At 36.7% G+C, this 19,357-nt stretch overlaps 1 pseudogene; it reads left to right on the plus strand.

Annotated features, from left to right (window-relative positions):
• The window catches only part of LOC149264784 (serine/threonine-protein kinase VIK-like), a 40,967-nt pseudogene that overhangs the window by 2,336 nt on the left and 19,274 nt on the right, over window positions 1-19,357 (plus strand).

Raw genomic sequence — 19,357 nt, forward strand, 5'->3', positions numbered from 1 at the left:
GGAGGAGCATGAGGAACATCTTAGAGTGGTACTACAAACTCTGCGGGAGCATTAGTTATATGCTAAGTTTAGTAAGTGTGATTTCTTCTGGAAAGAGATACAATACTTAGGCCATATAATCACCAAGGAGGGGATTGCAGTGGACCCTGAAAAAATAAGGACTATAATGGAATGGCCCATACCAAAGGATGTGGAAGATATTAGGTCCTTTATGGAGCTAGTTGGTTATTATAGAAGGTTCGTGGAGGGTTTTTCAAGGGTAGCATACCCTATCACCTCCTTACAAAAGAAAGGGAAGGTATTCAAATGGACCCCGGAGTGCCAGCGGAGCTTTGAGCAGCTTAAACATTTACTCACCACCGCACCCATTCTGAGTATAGCTGATCCTAATAAGGATTACGTGGTATGTACTGACGCAAGTAAAGAGGGTGTGGGCGGAGTACTGATGCAGGAAGGAAGAGTAATCGCATATGAATCAAGAAAACTAAAGGAACATGAGCAGAAATACTCTGCCTACGACTTGGAGTTGGCAGCCATTATTCACGCACTCAAGATGTGGCGACATTACCTCTTGGGAAGGAAATTTCTATTGTTAACAGACCATCATAGTCTAACAAAATATTTCAGCCAACCCACCTTAAATACGAGGCAAGTCCGCTGGGCAGATTTTCTAAGTGGTTTCGATTTTGAAATTAAACACTTAAAAGGGAAGGAGAACCGTGTAGCTGATGCGTTGAGTTGAAAGGTGCAGTGCTTGTGCAAAATTTCGGTCAGTAAATGGCAGAATACCTTATTTGAAGGGATAAAAATAGCAGTTGATCAAGATGTTGATTATCAGCAAATTAAACAGCAGGTACAGCAACTTTTTGGTAGGGAAACACAGCAGGGATATGAATTAGATGATGCCGGAATGTTGTACTTTAATAAGAGGTTGTATGTACCTAACAAAGATGGTCTTAGAAATCTGATTCTGGATGAATTTCACATCAGCCACTATACCGGGCACCCAGGATACCAAAAAATGGTCACTGCACTTCGAAAAGAATACTATTGGCCCGGAATGAAAAAGAATGTAGCTGAATACTTGGCACGGTGCCTGGAGTGTCAACAGATTAAGGCAGAGCATTTACATCCAGCAGGGCTGCTACAACCCCTACCCATTCCAGAATGGAAATGGGAAACTATTTCCATGGATTTTATAACTGGGTTACCTCGGACAAAGAAAAACAATGATTCCATTATGGTAGTGGTAGATAAGTTGAGTAAGGCAGCACACTTCATACCTGTGCAGTCCACGTATAAGGCTGTACAAATTGCTCATATTTTCATGCAAAATGTGTTCAAACTACATGGACTCCCGAAGATAATAATATCTGATCGTGATGTTAAGTTCACATCAACTTTTTGGAGAACATTGTTTGCTGAACTGGGAACACAGCTGAACTTCAGCATAGCCTATCATCCCCAGCCCGATGGCCAAACGGAACGAGTGAACCAGGTGGTGGAGGACATGTTGAGAGCATGTGTAATGCTGAAACCAACTCAATGGGAAGAATATCTTCACCTGGTTGAATTCGCATATAATAATGGGTATCACACGTCAACACAGCTGAGTCCCTTTGAGGTCTTGTATGGGCGGAAATGCCGCACACCCTCAAGCTGGGGTGGACCTGAGGATAGATTAAAATTTGGCCCAGAAATGCTCAAGGAAATGGAAGACATGGTGAAAAAGGTGTGTAGCAATTTAAAGGCTGCCCAGGACAGACAAAAAAGTTTTGCAGACCGGAAGAGAAGATTTAAAGAATTTCAGGTCGGAGACCATGTTTTTGTAAGAATTCAAGCCAGAAGGAGTACCTTGCAGTGGAGTGGGTGTGCCAAACTTGCTCCTCGCTATTTTGGACCTTTTCAAATCTTGGAAAGAGTGGGGCCAGTAGCTTACCAACTCGCCCTGCCAAGTCATATTAAGATCCACAATGTTTTCCACGTTTCTGTACTAAAAAAATACGTCTACGATCCTAAACATGTGATCAAATGGCAGGATGTACGGGTAAGAATTAATCTGGTTGTTCTAGCTAAGCTTTGACCTCAGACAGAAAAGTAACTAAAATTGTTGTTGGTTGCAGGTCAAACCACTGAACATCCTCGACCGAAGAGAAGTGCGGCTGCGGAAGCGGGTTATTACCCAAGCTAAAGTGCAGTGGCAGCACTATGAGCCTGATGAGGCCACTTGGGAGGATGAGGAACTCCTTAAAGAAGCTTACCCGAACTTGTTTAGAGGAAACAGACATCGGGACGATGTCCGATCACAGGAGGGGGAGATGTGATGACCCCGGAAAATGTAAATGTGGAATTTTACTATGGTAAAAGATAGTGTGGCAGTTTGTTGTTTTTATTTTACAAAAAAAACACAAAACTCTAATATATTACTTTATTGAAAATTTTAAATATATTTCTTGGAATGCTGGCAGCCTCTTAGAGGAGGTTTTTAAAGAAAGAAAGTCAATTATGATAACTGATTGAAACCACCCTCCCAAATAGGAAAAGTCCTGGGAGTTGGGGGGGAGGAATTCTGTGCTGTTGGGACAGACAGAAGGATTTTTCCAGGAAAAAGGAAAAAGAGGAAAAATACAAGAAACTGGTTAAGTCTGGTGAGGACCAGATAACCAGGCACAAGGTGCATATATCTTGTTGAGGGCTGTAGGGCTGTTGGGTGGTAAGAGCAAATTTGGAATGCAGGTGAACTTACTGAAGTTCCTATTTGCAACACTGGCGAACCAAGTACGAGTTCATTATGCCGAGAAATTAATTAAGTAGTGAATGCTGACTATACATAGGGATTTACAGTAGTTGAGGAACAAACTTTGTGACCATATCTTTTATTTCTATCATGCTGTTTAAAATAGTTAAACCAGGTGGATAGATCTATTTAAAATGACTGAATATTTATTGATAGACATTTTAAAGAAATAACCGGAGTGACAGGGGTAGCCCCAAGGAAGAAAACACATAATGGGATAAACGGTCTAGATTACCGTAGTATGTAACTAGCTGCTAGTATGCCGGAAACAAGCGACAGAGACATTTTAAGTCCCTGTGCAAGGATCTGCCGGACTGTAAATCTTCCTATTGAACTCCAACAGAAATGAGATAAGCGAATCTTAGAAACACAAGAGACTGTTGAATCTCAGAATTCAGCATATTATTTAGAAAATAAAACATGAATGCAACAGAAATGGTGAAACCATACAATATACCAAATACAAACTGTCGTCGTTAAGAGTAATGTTCAAGCTTATAACTAATGGAGGAATCAAACAAACACCGATAACCGGAAATAGCATCAAATGTAATCATGTTAGGGTTTATATAATCTCGGAGGGCATGCAACCGTGACTGTGAACACGGCTGCGTGAGAACCCACCGGAGAAACCGTATAACAACAGCAAAGTAACTTTCTAAAGTGGATATAACTCAACTCTAAAACTGAAAGATACATCGTGCTACAGCACATTGGAAAAATAACTAAGGCATGGTTAAACAGAGCTGAAAAACACCATTTAAGCAATATCTGTTCTTTATGGCACAGTTAACAGAACTGATAACATTCTAAAGTAAACTTGTTCCATGGCATTGCTAAACAGAACCGATATCATCATTTAAATTAAAAACTGTTAACATAAATATTAGTGAACTCGAAAAGAACCCTGCCGTCACAGAGACGGGCAAGCCTTAACCATATTCGAAGGGTGCGTTATAACATTAACGAGCAATGACCATAGCGACCAATAACATAATGTGCAAACACAGAATGCAAAGATTTGAATGTAGTTCTGGTAGTATAAACTTTGAAAAACAAAACATTTTATATAATCGAATCAAAATATGTAGATTTGCCCAGATTGGGGAAAACGTTAACCAGTAAGTTTGGCCTAATGGCCAGCCCAATTACAGTCTGCACAAATTTATATACACAGAGGCATTAAAGCCCAAAATCCCGAAAGGGCAAGATTGCCCGAACCCAAATCAACAGCCGAACGAGATTTAACACAGAAGATCTGTCGTGTCTCATATCTCACCAGAGCAGGTCGAAGATATAAACCCTGAGATTGAGAAATGCATACAAGCCGTGAGGATCCCCTCAGGATATACCTCATCAGGACCGTAACGAGAGGAAAACAAATATTAGAAAATAGACTGCAATAATCACAAGTTATTGATACACTGTGGTCGGAGGAGCCTTAGAACCCAAGCACCCAGCAACAAGTGTCGATCTCTTATCTGGAAGGTGCCGAGAGAGCCGAGACGCCAGTGCTAACAGTCCGCCGTCGGTAAAGGGGCTCGAAACAAGCACCATCTGCGTACACATCCACAGCAACGAAAAACCCCAATCAGTATGTGCATTCAGACCGGTGAACAACCATAACCATGAACGCAAACATCAGAGGTAAAAAGAGGAAGAATTATACCAGCAGGCGGAAAAGCATTACCTGTGCGAGCTCTCGATGGGCAAACCCACGGCCTCGGTGCTATCAACTGAATTCCAAGGCGACACTGGTGGAATCGAACCGGTGCCTGAGTAATCAGAGAGGAGTCGAGCGGCCTTCATGCAACAAATGAACCCCAGGCTCGTTCCCATGGGCTTAAGTATAAACCCAAAACCCTTGAACTTACCCCAGCCCTCCGATCTGAAGGATAAATCTCCACCGTCGATGCAGCGCGGGAAGCCAGAGCGGGAAGGCCGAGAGGGCGGAACCCGATGTGTCACATGGCCAAGCAGGTGAGCCATGCCACCCGCCGAAACGTGGACGATGGACATAAATGCAACTAATGACTCGACGCCGGCAGAAGCTGCGGGTCGGACCAAAATCACCGTTGCCGATTTAATGCACGTCATGTATAGACAAGTCGATGAACCATAGGGACGTATGTCAATATCATAAGTCCAAAACCATAATCAACATATTTCTGTGCAGCGCATAAATTAACTTGTAGTAAGGTATAGGGGGGGGTCGTATGTTATTATATAGTTACCGTTCATATCAATTTAAATATTTTTTATTTACGTATATATATGTATGTTGGGTGTGACAAATACATTATCATGATTTTTTATTTAATTTATTTTCTTGTATTATAGAATTTTTGTTTTTTAATATATTATCATAATTTTTTATTTTAATTATTTTTTTCTTAGTAAATTTAAATTTAAATTTTTTATTTAAAAAGTTTTTTTAAATATTATAAAAAGTACATAACTATTTATAATAGACATTTAGTTTTTTATTATTTTAATAATTTATAATTAATTATTTATCAAATTTCTTGTCACTATTTTATTTATAAAATTTCCATTTCTAAAGTTTGTAAAATTCCTCGCTAAAAAGATTGCATAAATATTTTTTAAATTTCTCCAATAAAAGTATGAATTTATAAATCTATAAATTTTAATTTCTTATTTGACATATATGCTTATCATTAAAGCACACCATATATATACATGAATTTATAAATCTATAAATTTTAATTTCTTATTTGACATATATGCTTATCATTAAAGCACACCATATATATATACATGAATTTTTTGATGATTTAAAATGATAAAATACACCATCAAAAATGTTAAGCATGTAATACTTATTTTTTGGAATTATTTGTTTTAAGACAATTTTTTCTTTGTATTTGAATTTCTTTTCATTTATTGGAGTCAATCTCTTTTAAAAAATTTATCATATTAATTTATATTTTGAAATTATAATATTTTAAAATAGTTGCATCAAAATTTTTAAAATTACATTTATAATATATATTTATTTATATTATTTTAAAAACAAGTTTTATAAATTTTATTTTGAAAATTTGAAATATAATATTTTTATTTAAAATTATTTGATTTCATAAATATATAAAATTATATATATATATATATATATATATTAGAAAAAAACATTTAAAAAAAAAATTATGTTTTCTCCCATATTTTCTCACCTTTCTTTTTCCTATAATTTAAATATATATTACATATAATATATTTTCCTTCAAATATATTTTTAAAATTATAATTTTCATGTTAAATTTTGCTTTATGGATATATAAACTTTTGGAATGTTTCATATTGCTTACGAATTATGGATACAATGAATGTTCCGTAGTTCCTCGATTCAATGGGCAACAGGTGGGCCACAGGGAGGTGGTTCTACCGTAGCTTTTACATCTCATACTCGAGTCAGTGAAACCTTGATGACAAATTTTTAGGGATATTGTTCTCCATAGGGGAGGGACGCCATTACCTGTGCACCCTCCCCTCCACCTGGCCTACGAGCACGTGGACACCACGTGACGTTGTACGACACGCGTCCAGCGTGGACTGCCACATGTTGTGCAGCGTGTCAGGCCATAAAACTGCGTTTGCCGACCTTCCGCCCGCTCATTTCCGCCTATTTGCCGCGATGTGTGGTTTGCCTGTGGGTTTTCTGTTCGGGTCCGGTGTTTGTTCGAAGCCCTCCGCCGACGATGGCGCGAGACAGCTCCATTACCTGCGCATGATGTCCACCATGGTTGAGTTGATGTCCACCATTGTTTTCTTGCACGAATCCATGGTTGGAACAGGGTTTCTGTTGTTCTTGTGGTTTTCTACCTGCATTTGTTGTTCAGTCTGGACCACCGGTGGTTTAGGGTTTCCTAGGTGGTTGTTTAATTTGTGTTATTTGTTGTTTGGGGAGGAGCCAGTACCAATTTCAGCCAGTTCGAGGTTGAAGGTGGCATTTACAGGTAATTGCAGGTTTTGGTGGTTTTTGTGTGGTTTTTTTGGTTTTTTTTTTCTCCATTTGCTAATTTCCCACTTGTTGCAGGTGTGGCAGGTGTGGCGAGTGCTGGAGAAGGTCCGATGAAGGTGTGGCGAGCTCTGGACTTGGACATGGCTTCTATCCGGTAGGATTTTAATCCTACCAGCCATTTCTGATGTGTTTTTCAACACCTCACCTTGTTTATTGGAATTTTTGTTAAATTTGCAGACAGGTTTTGGGTTTTGTAGGTTAGGGGTTTTGTTTTGAGGGTACCAGCCATTTCTGATGTGTTTTTCAACACCTCACCTTGTGTTTTTCAACACCTCACCTTGTTTATTGGAATTTTTGTTAAATTTGCAGACAGGTTTTGGGTTTTGTTTTGAGGGTTTAGGGTTTTGCAGGTTAGGGTTTTAGGGTTTTGTTTGCAGGGATAAAGTGCACTAGTTTATTAACCATTTCCTTACTGTTCTTTTTGGGTTGAACATTGTGAGATAAGGGCAATTGGTTGCCTTCTTAAAAGTTCTTATTTGTTGCGTAGAAACCAGTGAAACAATGAAACAGGGTTTGACACAGTGAAACCAAGTTCTTATTGCACGTGTTTAGAGACATTATTTTACCTTATTCTGTTATCTGAGAAAGGAAATGTAGGGTGCGCCACTGTGTTGGTTAGTGAGTTTATGTTTTGAGCTATTTTTGTGTATTAACTTCTTTCTGTATTCAATAGAAGATGGATGTGTTTAAGAGTTAAGATATTTTACAGAAGTATGTGCTTGTAGGTAAGCTTACTTAGATCTAGGTTATTCTTTCAAAGTTGAAAAACTGCTTATAGTGGTCTGAAAATTAATATCCTTGAGCTGGTTTATTGAATCTTCCATTTTGTTAAAGATAGAAGATGTTAATTGTTTCCAAATAATTTATTTTTACCTGCAGTGCTGAGTACATTGCCAACTCTGACACTCTGACTAAGTTCACAAACACTGCAGACAATAATATTTACTTGTTTTTTCCATTTCTTCATGTATTGTGACTGCTCGTATTGATTGATAGCCATCTCACAACAATGGACTGAGCATAATGAAGAAATTTATTGTTGGAAAGTGCGCTGGTTTCTTAACCATTTCCTTAATGTTCTTTTTGGGTTGAACATTGTGAGATCAGGGCAATTGGTTTCCTTCTTAAAAGTTCTTATTCGTTGCGTAGACAATATTCTTGTCTGGATGGCATAGCAATGCTGCAGATTCATATAGCAATGAGATGCTTTAAATGTGTGTCTTGGGTTTGGGCAACAATCCTTGCATAGAAATGGCACATTACTAATCTGCAGTGTAAGGGAGGTGCAATTATGTAGGAGTGTAGAGGGTGCATACTTGTGTTAACATGCATATGCGAATCTTAGTATCTTTTATGTGTTTCCACCTTCAGTTAATTCCATTCTGCAGGTTGTTCAGATTTAGCAATTCCGTTTTGTCTTTTGTTATTGTTCAGTTTGGATTTAAGTTTAGTTCAGTTTTGAGGGTGCATGCATGGTCCGTTTTTCAAATAGCATACATCCTTAGGCTGTCCAAGGTGCTTTTATGGGAGTTTTCTATTTCTAGATGAGAGCTTAGTTCTATAGGAGGCACCAGCAGATTTTCCTAATGTGTAGTTATCCATGGAGCTAGGGTGTACTAGGTGTTCTGAGTAGGGTTAGGGTTTGACACAGTGAAACCAAGTTCTTATTGCACGTGTTTAGAGACATTATTTAACCTTATTCTGTTATCTGAGAAAGGAAATATAGGGTGCGCCACTGTGTTGGTTAGTGAGTTTTGGTTTTGAGCTATTGCTGTGTATTAACTTCTTTCTGTATTCAATAGAAGATGGATGTGTTTGAGAGTTAAGATATTTTACAGAAGTATGTGCTTGTAGGTAAGCTTACTTAGATCTAGGTTATTCTTTCAAAGTTGAAAAACTGCTTACAGTGGCCTGCTTTCTATGATCCTTGTTGACTGCAATGAATAATTAGATCTGAAGCATATTGCTACTGTGACTTAATAAATACCATAAGACAATAATAATAAGCCTAAGACCATTTCACATTGACCATAAGAGGCTAATAAAGTCATATGTTTTTCTGTTGGTGACTTTCCAAGTGTTTTTCTAAGGTATGGTATATGTTTTCTGATATCTGAAATATGCTTTTCGAGATCTGGTGTACTTGTTTCAGTAGGAAGAAATCAATTTGCTAAGGTTTAATATCCATAAGAAATCACTTTGAAGCTAATGGTGAAGTATTAAGTAATTTATTTTGTGAAATATTGTTCATCTTTGCAGTGGAAAAAGAATCCCCAAGACATAATATGAATTGACATAACAATTTCAAAAGGGGAATAAGTATCTAAGTTATCATTGTAGCATCTTTTGTGGACTGATATCATCTCCCTTAAATATTTCAGAGATTGGTGTATTTTTTGAGCCATTGGTTTCAGGGCTAACTATTATGTTTGCATCCATTGGGTGGCAGACTTCATTGGTTTCTCTTTTTGTCTTTCTTATTTGAGCATTGCATGTTTGCATCTCATCTCATTGGAAAACATTACATTGACATTCTGATTTGTATTTTTCATATAACACAACATGTCCTAGCTACTCTTCGGGAATATTAACTCTTGCATAATATATCCTTCCTATACTTATCATCGTTCCTTACAAAATTGTTGCATTATTAAAGTAGAGAAGGAATCTTATAGAAGTCAGATCTAAAATTAACATAAAGGTGACTTTTGTGCATGGCTTTTAGTTTCTAAATTAGCTACTTTCAGTGGAGGGTTGCTAACATTTACTTTTCCTTCCACACCATTGTCTTGGAGATAGGCTTGTGGATGTGAATGAACTTAGTAAGCATGTTGATTAATGATTTTGAGATTGTGTGGATGTGGATGATTGCTTCAGCTTTCCTCATCATTTGAAAAAATTGATAGATCCCAGGCAGTTCAGTAGGTATTTGTCCTCTTTAATCTAACTTTTGTCGGGGCGGAGGTAAAATATAGTAAGGGACCTAGCAGGATATGAGACATGGAACCTAAATGGATGGTTTCTTCTTGTTGATGGTTACTTCCTCATTATCTAAAAGAACTGCTAGATCCAAAGCATTTCAGGCATCGTCCTACTCTCAGGCATCATCACCCCTAGCTTCCTTTTCAATTTCCCTTGATGTTGTTTCAATGGACCATGCCACTATACAGGTGTATGAAGGATCACATCGAAATATCCTCCCTCTCATTCTCTTAGCTCTAGATGTTGTAGGTAAGCTTACTTAGATCTAGGTTATTCTTTCAAAGTTGAAAAACTGCTTACAGTGGCCTGCTTTCTATGATCCTTGTTGACTGCAATGAATAATTAGATCTGAAGCATATTGCTACTGTGACTTAATAAATACCATAAGACAATAATAATCAGCCTAAGACCATTGCACATTGACCATAAGAGGATAATAAAGTCATATGTTTTTCTGTTGGTGACTTTCCAAGTGTTTTTTTAAGGTCTGGTATATGTTTTCTGATACCTGAAATATGCTTTTCGAGATCTGGTGTACTTGTTTCAGTAGGAAGAAATCAATTTTCTAAGGTTTAATATCCATAAGAAATCACTTATCAGTCTTGGGAGCATCATTTTGAAGCTAATGGTGAAGTATTAAGTGATTTATTTTGTGAAATATTGTTCATCTTTGCAGTGGAAAAAGAAGCCCCAAGACACAATATGAATTGACATAACAATTTCAAAAGGGGAATAAGTATCTAAGCTATCATTGTAGCATCTTTTGTGGACTGATATCATCTCTCTTAAATATTTGAGAGGTTGGTGTATTTTTTGAGCCATTGGTTTTAGGTCTAACTATTATGTTTGCATCCATTGGGTGGCAGACTTCATTGGTTTCTCTTTTTGTCTTTCTAGGTACTAGAATTTCTTCCACTGTAATAAATAGTCTTTCAATGTTAATAATCAATTTTTTATAAACATTTGTGCTTAGCTCGCAAATAAAACTGCTTTACAACCAACCAAGCTGTTGTTGGCTTTTCAATGTAGTGAATGCATAGAACCATAATGTTGTTAGCGTTTCAAAGCAATAAAACAACCTAGGTTGTAAGCCAGAATGTTTCTGTGACAAGAAAAAGACACAATCCATCCAAAATCCACATCATAATGTGGTTACAACCAAAAACATATGACACCCCTATTCTTTAGGACCCTGAGAATCTTGTAAGATTTCTACATTATAATAGACTATAGATGTTCCTTCTAAAATGGATTTTGGCTACAATGTATCACACATTATGAAATAAAACAACCTAGGTTGTAAGCCAAAATGTTTCTGTGACAAGAAAAAGATACAATCCATCCAAAATCCACATCATAATGTGGTTACAACCAAAAACATATGACACCCCTATTCTTTATGTCCATGAGAATCTTGAGTGCCAAAATTCCCCGAGTTACCTTCTTGAACCAGGTAGGTTGGCCTACCTGTCAAGGGTTGATTAGGAAATGGTTGATTGCTGCCATATGATTGACTCCAATTTGCAGCTTCCAACCATGGAGGTATTGAGTACCCATACCTCACATTTGCACTACTGACCCCTGCATTAAGGGGAGGTGTGTAATGAGCATACATAGAATTGACACCTACTATGGTAGGAATAAGGCAAGTGGGTAAACCCTCAGTTTGATAGTGAGGCACTTGAATGTTTATGAGATCTTGGAATAATGGTGTATTATCTGCAATGGAGTCCAATGAGTTTGAAATAATCCTAGTTTCATCAGCTATTCTTGTATCATTGTCAACCATATTGATCATCCCTTGTCCCTTTTCAAGCATTTATTGTGCCTTTCGTTTTACTTTTCCTGTCTTGCCATTTTCTTTTGTTGGTCCTTAACTTGCCTTGCTTTATCTCTTTCAATCCTTTCATCTGCTCGACATTGTGCTGCAACAATCCTTGCTGCCTTCTTCTCCTTGACTAGATCCTTCTTTTTGTATTTTAATTCTTGCATTTCAAATTTCTTTTTTTCAGACTCAACTAACAGTTTTATATAGTCCTCTGAGGTGAGTAACTATGAGCTTTGGCCTAGACAAAGACTACTTAGTACACCTTGCTTTTTTTTCATTGATACTCTCTCTACTGGTAGCTTTAGGAACCATCCAAGTGTCTTCTCCACCCCTCCCACCTGCATGCCATTGCTTGGTACTTCCCTTTCAGTATCTGTTGGAACTGATTGAACTATATCATTATCTTCATTTCTTCATTTGATGCCTCATTATGTCCTTCATCTTCTTCCATTGATCTATTGTCCACAAAAAAATGAACAATTTCAGTGTTCAATTCTGTTGGTTGTGAGGGCATGTTCATGCTTTCTTCATTGGTTGCTGAGACACTATGTGCATTCATATTGATCATTTCTTCTGCTAGCCATGAAGGTGGGGTTACTTGGCTTGGCAATGTCAATTGGTCATTGTCAACTGCATGTTCAACAATATCATTAACAATATCAGCAACAGGAATTTCATGTTCTTGAGTTGGTGGAACGATCTCCATGTTACTATGAATTTGTTCATTGTTATATTGTGTTTCACATACAGTTTCATCATCTTCCACATATAAGTGTCCTTGAGACAGAGAAATCATATTACCAGCTGCAACAACATCATCTTGGTCATCTACTTCTTGCACTTCAACACCTGTTTGAGCATTCCCTTCTTCCTGACCATCCACATGAAACGCTTGGGTACAACTAGTATCATGCATAAGAGCATCATAGTTCAGTGGCCAGATTCCTATCCTCCTAAATCCAACCTTGATATTTGATGGTGTCAAAGCCATTTTAAAAGCTTTACTTGCAAGCTCTGCTAGCTCAAACCTTTTCACCTCAACCCCTGGATTCTTTGCCATCCATGCAGCGCTCTTCGACCTGAAATAGTTCTTGAAAGTGCCAAACACACTAACATCAAGGGGTTGCAGTCTGTGAGTGGTATGAGCTGGAAATGTCAATAGTTTGATGCCTAAATTGTTTGCTTCCTCAATTGTTTGTATAGCCATGTGGCTCCCATGGCCATCTAATATCAAAAGGTGTTTATTATTAAGCGAGATGCCACCTGGTACCGATGCAGCAAAGTGAAAAAGCCAACTTAGAAACAGTTCTTTAGTCATCCATGCATGGGGATGTGCAGCCATGCATGCACCTGGTTCATAGTTTTGTATATAGTTTTTTAGTTGATTTTTACCTTTGAATAGATAAAATCCTGGGATTGAAGTACCAATTGCATTGACACAACATAAAATAGTTATCCACTCCCTGCTCTTAGGCAAAATCTTTGGCACATTTCGGCTCCCTCTCTTGGCAATTATCTGCATGCCACAATTCCTCCCTGCCTGTAAACCTGTTTCATCACAGTTCCATATATGGCTTGCTCCATAAGAATGTTTATCATAAGCACTCGAAAGTGTGTCATGGAACTTTTGCACAACTGCAGGGCGCAAATTTAATGCTCTGTCTCTGTCAAGGCCCTCAGCAGTACGCAATACAAGTTCTGGATGCCTTTTTTTAAATCCAAACCACCATGATTTACCAGGGAAACCCATCTTTGAATGGGTTTGGCCTCCCTTGACAGATTTGAGCAACTATTGATTTGAGTTGTATCAACTCTAGCCCATGTCCCAGTTGGGCCATCTCTTTACACCACTCAACCACCTCGGCCTCCTTCTCCTCAGTCATAACTGTAAGAGGCCCTCTACGTTTTGTATGGTCAGTCCATTTATCCAATAATGTACTGATGAGGGAGGAATACCATGTTTTTTTGCAGATGCCCGAACTGAGTATCCTTGAAACTCTATGTCGTCAATTGCAACTAACATTTGTTCTTTTGTCCATCCTCTTATAGCACTGATCTTTTTAGTTGAGCTTGCCCCTTGGACTGTTGTTGATGGTGGTTTTGTGGCTGATGGTGTGTTAACGTCAGCTACTGTCACATGGTCATCCTCAACAATGTTCCCTGGTGCATTGTTGGCGTTGACATCAGCTGGCCTGTCATCATCAGATGATGTGCATCGCAGCTACGCACCCCTTGTCACTCTCCTGCCACTTCTCCTTGTACAAGCAGAGTAAGTTCCTTTTTCCATAGATGCAACAACCTGTAAAATTATTGCATGCATTTAGACATTAGAATATTTGTAAATTATGCTTTATTACTTCTGCAAAAATAATTTTCCTTTATTACAGGAAATTATCAACATGTATGTTACAGGAAATCGAATTGCATTACTTATGTTACAGGAAATTGAATTGCATTACTTATGTTACAGGAAATCAAATTGCATTACTTCGCAGTCTCTCAATTGCCTGTCTGTTCATCATTTTAGCAACTTTAATAAGGATTCAAGTAGGATTCTGTGATAGTTGTTTCAAATATCATTTTCCATTTTTTTTTCTGTTTGGCATTGCCAAAAATGTCTCAGTACTGCAACTTCTCCATTGCAGTCCATGGCCACCATTCCAGACATAAATTCTATGTTGGGAACAACTTGCAGCTGTGATCAGCCTTGTGGTCTCTCAATTGCCTGCATGTTCATCAGTTTAGAAACTTTTATATGGATTGAAGTAGGATTCTATGATAGTTGTTTCAAATATCATTTTCCATTTTTTTTCTTTTTGGCATTGCCAAAAATGTCTCAGTACTGCAACTTCTCCATTGCAGTCCATGGCCACCATTCCAGGCATAAATTCTATGTTGGGAACAACTTGCAGCTGTGATCAGCCTTGTGGTCTCTCAATTGCCTGCCTGTTCATCAATTTAGCAACTTTTATATGACCAATCACACAACTATGAAATTCTACATCCAATTTCAAAAGATTCTCTTTCTCAAGCTATTGAAGTTTGGATATGGGAGCACCAGAAGTGATAAATCATATTAATATTGCACATCAATATGAATTCACATTTTCTAGCCTTCAATTTAATGCAAATCCTCTTTTCGCAGGGAACTTATCGAGCATTTCAATATTCTGGAGTTACTCTGAATATTTAGTATTTTTTTCATTCACACTGGATTTTTCCATGTATTCATTTGTTTTCATAATGAGAGTAAATGTTTAACTTTCATAGGGCAGTGTCAAAATTTTGAAAATGTCATTCCAAGTAAATCCATAGTTCATCAATTTAGAAACTTTTATATGGATTCAAGTAGGATTCTATGATAGTTGTTTCAAATATCATTTTCCATTTTTTTTGCTATTTGGCATTGCCAAAAATGTCTCAGTACTGCAAATTCTCGTGGATTTTCAAAATTTTGCTTTTTTTTCCTTAAATAAGTAGTCAAAATTCACCTCCTAGGGCCACCTGCAAAAATTAGTTTTCACATTGATGGATTTATATTTTAATATTTTCTCTAGGTTTTGGATAGCACTCACAACCTCAAATGTCTCATATTCCTTATCTCACCAAGATGGGAGAATATTCCCACAAAAAATGAAGGATGTGAGAATGGAATACCATATCAAGGTGTCCATGAAATACATGAATAACCAAGACCCATGATCACACCACAGAAATTTTGTTACTTTGATTAAGTAAAACATGCCACTTGCATGGAATATTTTTAATCTTCAATTTTGCGTTCATTGGAGAGACCATAGGTTTGATTTGGAAATAGTAGTTGAAGAGGAAATTTGCAAGCAACAATCTCAAGGAAGAATAAAAAGAAGCAATGCCAAAATCTCAGAAGTGATGAAAACCAAGATAACTGTCAAGTAGTTTATCAATGTTTTGTTTTCCTCCTTTGACCATCTCAAAGCATGATTCCTTTGAGCCCATATCTCACTATAAAACACAACAAAGATAATGGTCCATGCCAATACCACAATGATTTTTGATACCATACTCATTCAAATTAGTGAAGTCTCTTTTGACGCTAAACTGTATTGTATTCCAGCATCAAGCAATGACTACCAAAAACATAGGCTTACCTATGTAATGAAGGCACTAAAGAGCCCTGTTGATGTGTCTCTAGTTTATGATAAATTATAATCAAGATTGTTTGCTCTTGTTCTCATCATTGTTGCCACATGGTTATTAAATAAAATTTTGAATTTATTTTTGCTACAGTAGCATGGAACTCTTTTGAACCGCGTCCCTATTATCTTCAAGGAAAACAAGAAAAACCTCCCTCGGAATATTTAGTTACTCTGAACATTTAGTATGGCCAGACAGATCATGTAAGAACTCTGATAAATGAAAACAATGAAAACAAAACTGTAAGAACAATGACTTTCAATGGATGTTTGTGAAACCATCCAGGTATCCTTCAAGCAGTTATGGCCAGACAGATCATGTAAGAAATCTGATAAATGAAAACAATGAAAACAGAACTGTAAGAAGAATGAGTTGTAATTCATATAACTAACTTGGATATATTGGCAACTGTTTTGTGATGTTGTCTTCAAGTTTGTTGAATGGTTTGAAAGCATAAGATTCAACTTCAATAGTGGGTGGACTTCTTTTATAGTTTTGGGCACTTGAATTTAATTGGTGGACATGGATGCACATGGATTGCAATGGCTTCATTTTGAATGTGTGGTCTGGATTTAATTTGATGTGATCTAATGGTTGGGAATTGATTATTTGTTGATCCATGTGCTTTGATCTATTTTAATGAGAAATAGAGTGAGTTGGGTGTCATTTATTGCAGTTATTGGGTCTAGGTGTCATTTATTGCACAAAGTGGGTTTAAATGTTATTGGATTGGGTGTCATTTATTGAACATAGGGTGTTTAGTTGTTGAACAACACAGCAGTTATGACTGACATACATTCCCTTTTGTTATGTGCAGGTAGGCATATTTATTTGGGATGCAAACTGCAGTTCTGATGAGTGGGGGTTGAAGTGACTGCTGCTTTGTACTTCTGGAATAGATCATTTTGGAAGCCTTTATGGTTTTAGCTGTTTTCTAGTTGGGTCAATATGGTTTGCAGTTTTAACTAGTAAAATACTATTTATGGATAGTTGTGGGCCTATTCAATGTATGGAGAAATTTTGGACATAAATTAATACCTATTTATACTTAATGTTATTTATTTTTGTTTAAATATTGGTTTCAAAAGTCTCAATTTATGGTAGTTTGGTGGGACCAGTACTATATCAATTATTGGTCCCTGCACAACATTAGGAATCTATCCCCTAATGTGAAGATTATTACCGCCTTGTAGCCATCCATAGAGACAGACAGATTCCGTATTTGAAAGATTCCATCCCGACATCCATATAGACAACCCGCTAACTCCATCGTGATTATAAAAAATTTAAATATAATATACACGCTTACTTTTGTGGATGATAGCCACTCTTCTTCAATGAAAATTCCTTCCCGTTTTAAATTTATATAAAAAAACTTTTATATATAAATGATGGATCTAATTTTGATGATAAACTGTAGAGATTATTTTCAAAACGCATATTCAAAAAAACATAAATATGATGATTCTGGAAGATAACACCAAACAAATAAATCAATAATTCTAGATAATAATATTTTTTGTTAAATCTATATAAAATAAATCACATTTATTTCTTTTCTTAATCATAGAAAAACAATTATATTTAAAATCATAATCAAACTAGATATTAAATTAATTTATAAAACACAAATAATTATTTCTCAAACTCAAAAAATTAATAATTTCAAAAATTCACATTAGATACAATATCATTTACACACATCATGTCAATTTAATATAACAATAATGTCAACATAATATAACAATTTTACTTCTGTCTCCAATAATGTGAAAGGCCATTTAACTTTTAAAAACAACAATGTGAAAGGTTTTCTAAATTTTTCCGAAATAAAATTCAAAGATAAACCTTAATTCTGAACTCTAAAAAGAAAGTGCCTCGAATATTATGTGGTAGGTTACAAGCAAAAGCTTTTTACATGAGTGTTTTATATTATTTTCATAAGATTTGGAATTTGGAATTTCAAATTTATGTGGTATGTCAAGTGGAAATTTGATGATGGTTTTTGTTTTTAGTATTTTTTGTTTTACATTTTATATAAATTCACTAGTGTGATTATTTGAAAGAAATATTTTAAACACAATAGTATACTAGCTATTTTATAAAGCAAGAATTATTTTAATAAAATATATAATTATGTTGATCAATTAAACAACTTCACTACGATTTCTATATTTCTTTTTTTTTTTTTTATAAAAATATTATTTACAGTTTGTGACCAGAAATAAATACATTTATAATGAGACCACCAAAGAATAATGACCAGAAATAAAAATAATGACGAGAAATAAATGCTGCAAAAGATTGTTTAAATAGCTCATTAAATTTTATGACTAAGATTTCCTGTGAAAAGGAAACAACAAGTGGGAGAATGTTGGGTTGTGTTATATTCTTTCCACGACTGCCTCATGTGTGGGGGGACCATAGTGTGGTCAGGGAGCCCCCCCCCTATACGTTGGGTCAGGTGTTGCCAAGGGGTCATAAGGGCGGCGACTGCCCCCCTGTCGGGGGGTAAGCAGGGGGGCCGTAGACCTCTTACATGCAGTTGGGGGCAATGCCCGGGAAATTTTTTTGGACCTTATATTGGGTGGGTGAACCTACCTATGGTTTTGTGCATGGATTCCACACATGGTTTTGGGCATGATGGTTTTCTGTCCATGGTATTTTATAGATCTGGTCAAGGGAACTACGATTATGTTCTAATCCAGTGTTAATGGATTGAGGTTTATGGATGTTTTGACATCTAATATATGTATTGTAACATTGAAAGGAACATAATGAGAAATCAATCTGGTAGTCTTGGTTTTGGGATCTAGGGGAAAATATCTGTGTATATATGTTTTATTTTTTATGCTCTCACCATTGTTTATTTTATATTTTTTAGAATTTGTACGCAAGTAATTTGTATATAGGGTTAAAACCTACAACATTAAGTTATCGTTTGGATCCTCCTGAGCCATGCATTTGCTGTAGCACAAATTCTTTCCAAGTTGGTTGACATCGGTGCCAACATACATGCCAATACTAACACAACCACCACCAACTATCCAACAATATCCCCCTTTGTCATTGATGGAAACATCATAAGCTCCCCTTCAGGATAGGGATGATCTTATCTGATGCCCTAGTAATCTTCTCCCCCTTTGAAATCAATGGCAAGGTATACTTCTTGAGTTCTCTCCCTGAACCATTCATGTCTTCTCTCCCATGAGTTCCACACGCTGAGTAGTTGGAACCACCTACCAAAATGAAGTCATTTGGAGGGAGGAGTCATAACTCCTATTTGTTGCCTAAGATATTCAAATGGTTCTCTTTCCAGTGGCTTGGTAAAGATATCTATCAATTCATCTTTAGTGACCATATACTCAAGTCTGACAGTTTTGCCTGGAACCTGTTCCCTCAAGAAATGGAACTTGATAGGAATATGCTTAGTCTTTGAATGCATGACTACATTCTTGGAAATTATTATGGCACCTATGTTATCACACAAAATTGGAATGAGATCAGTCAAATCTACCTGTATATCTTTCAAGGT

This window comes from Pinus tabuliformis, chromosome 6 (genome assembly GCF_031772625.1).
Source record: "Pinus tabuliformis cultivar Carrire ecotype Pingquan chromosome 6, CPIR1, whole genome shotgun sequence".
Classification (NCBI taxonomy): Eukaryota; Viridiplantae; Streptophyta; class Pinopsida; order Pinales; family Pinaceae; genus Pinus; species Pinus tabuliformis.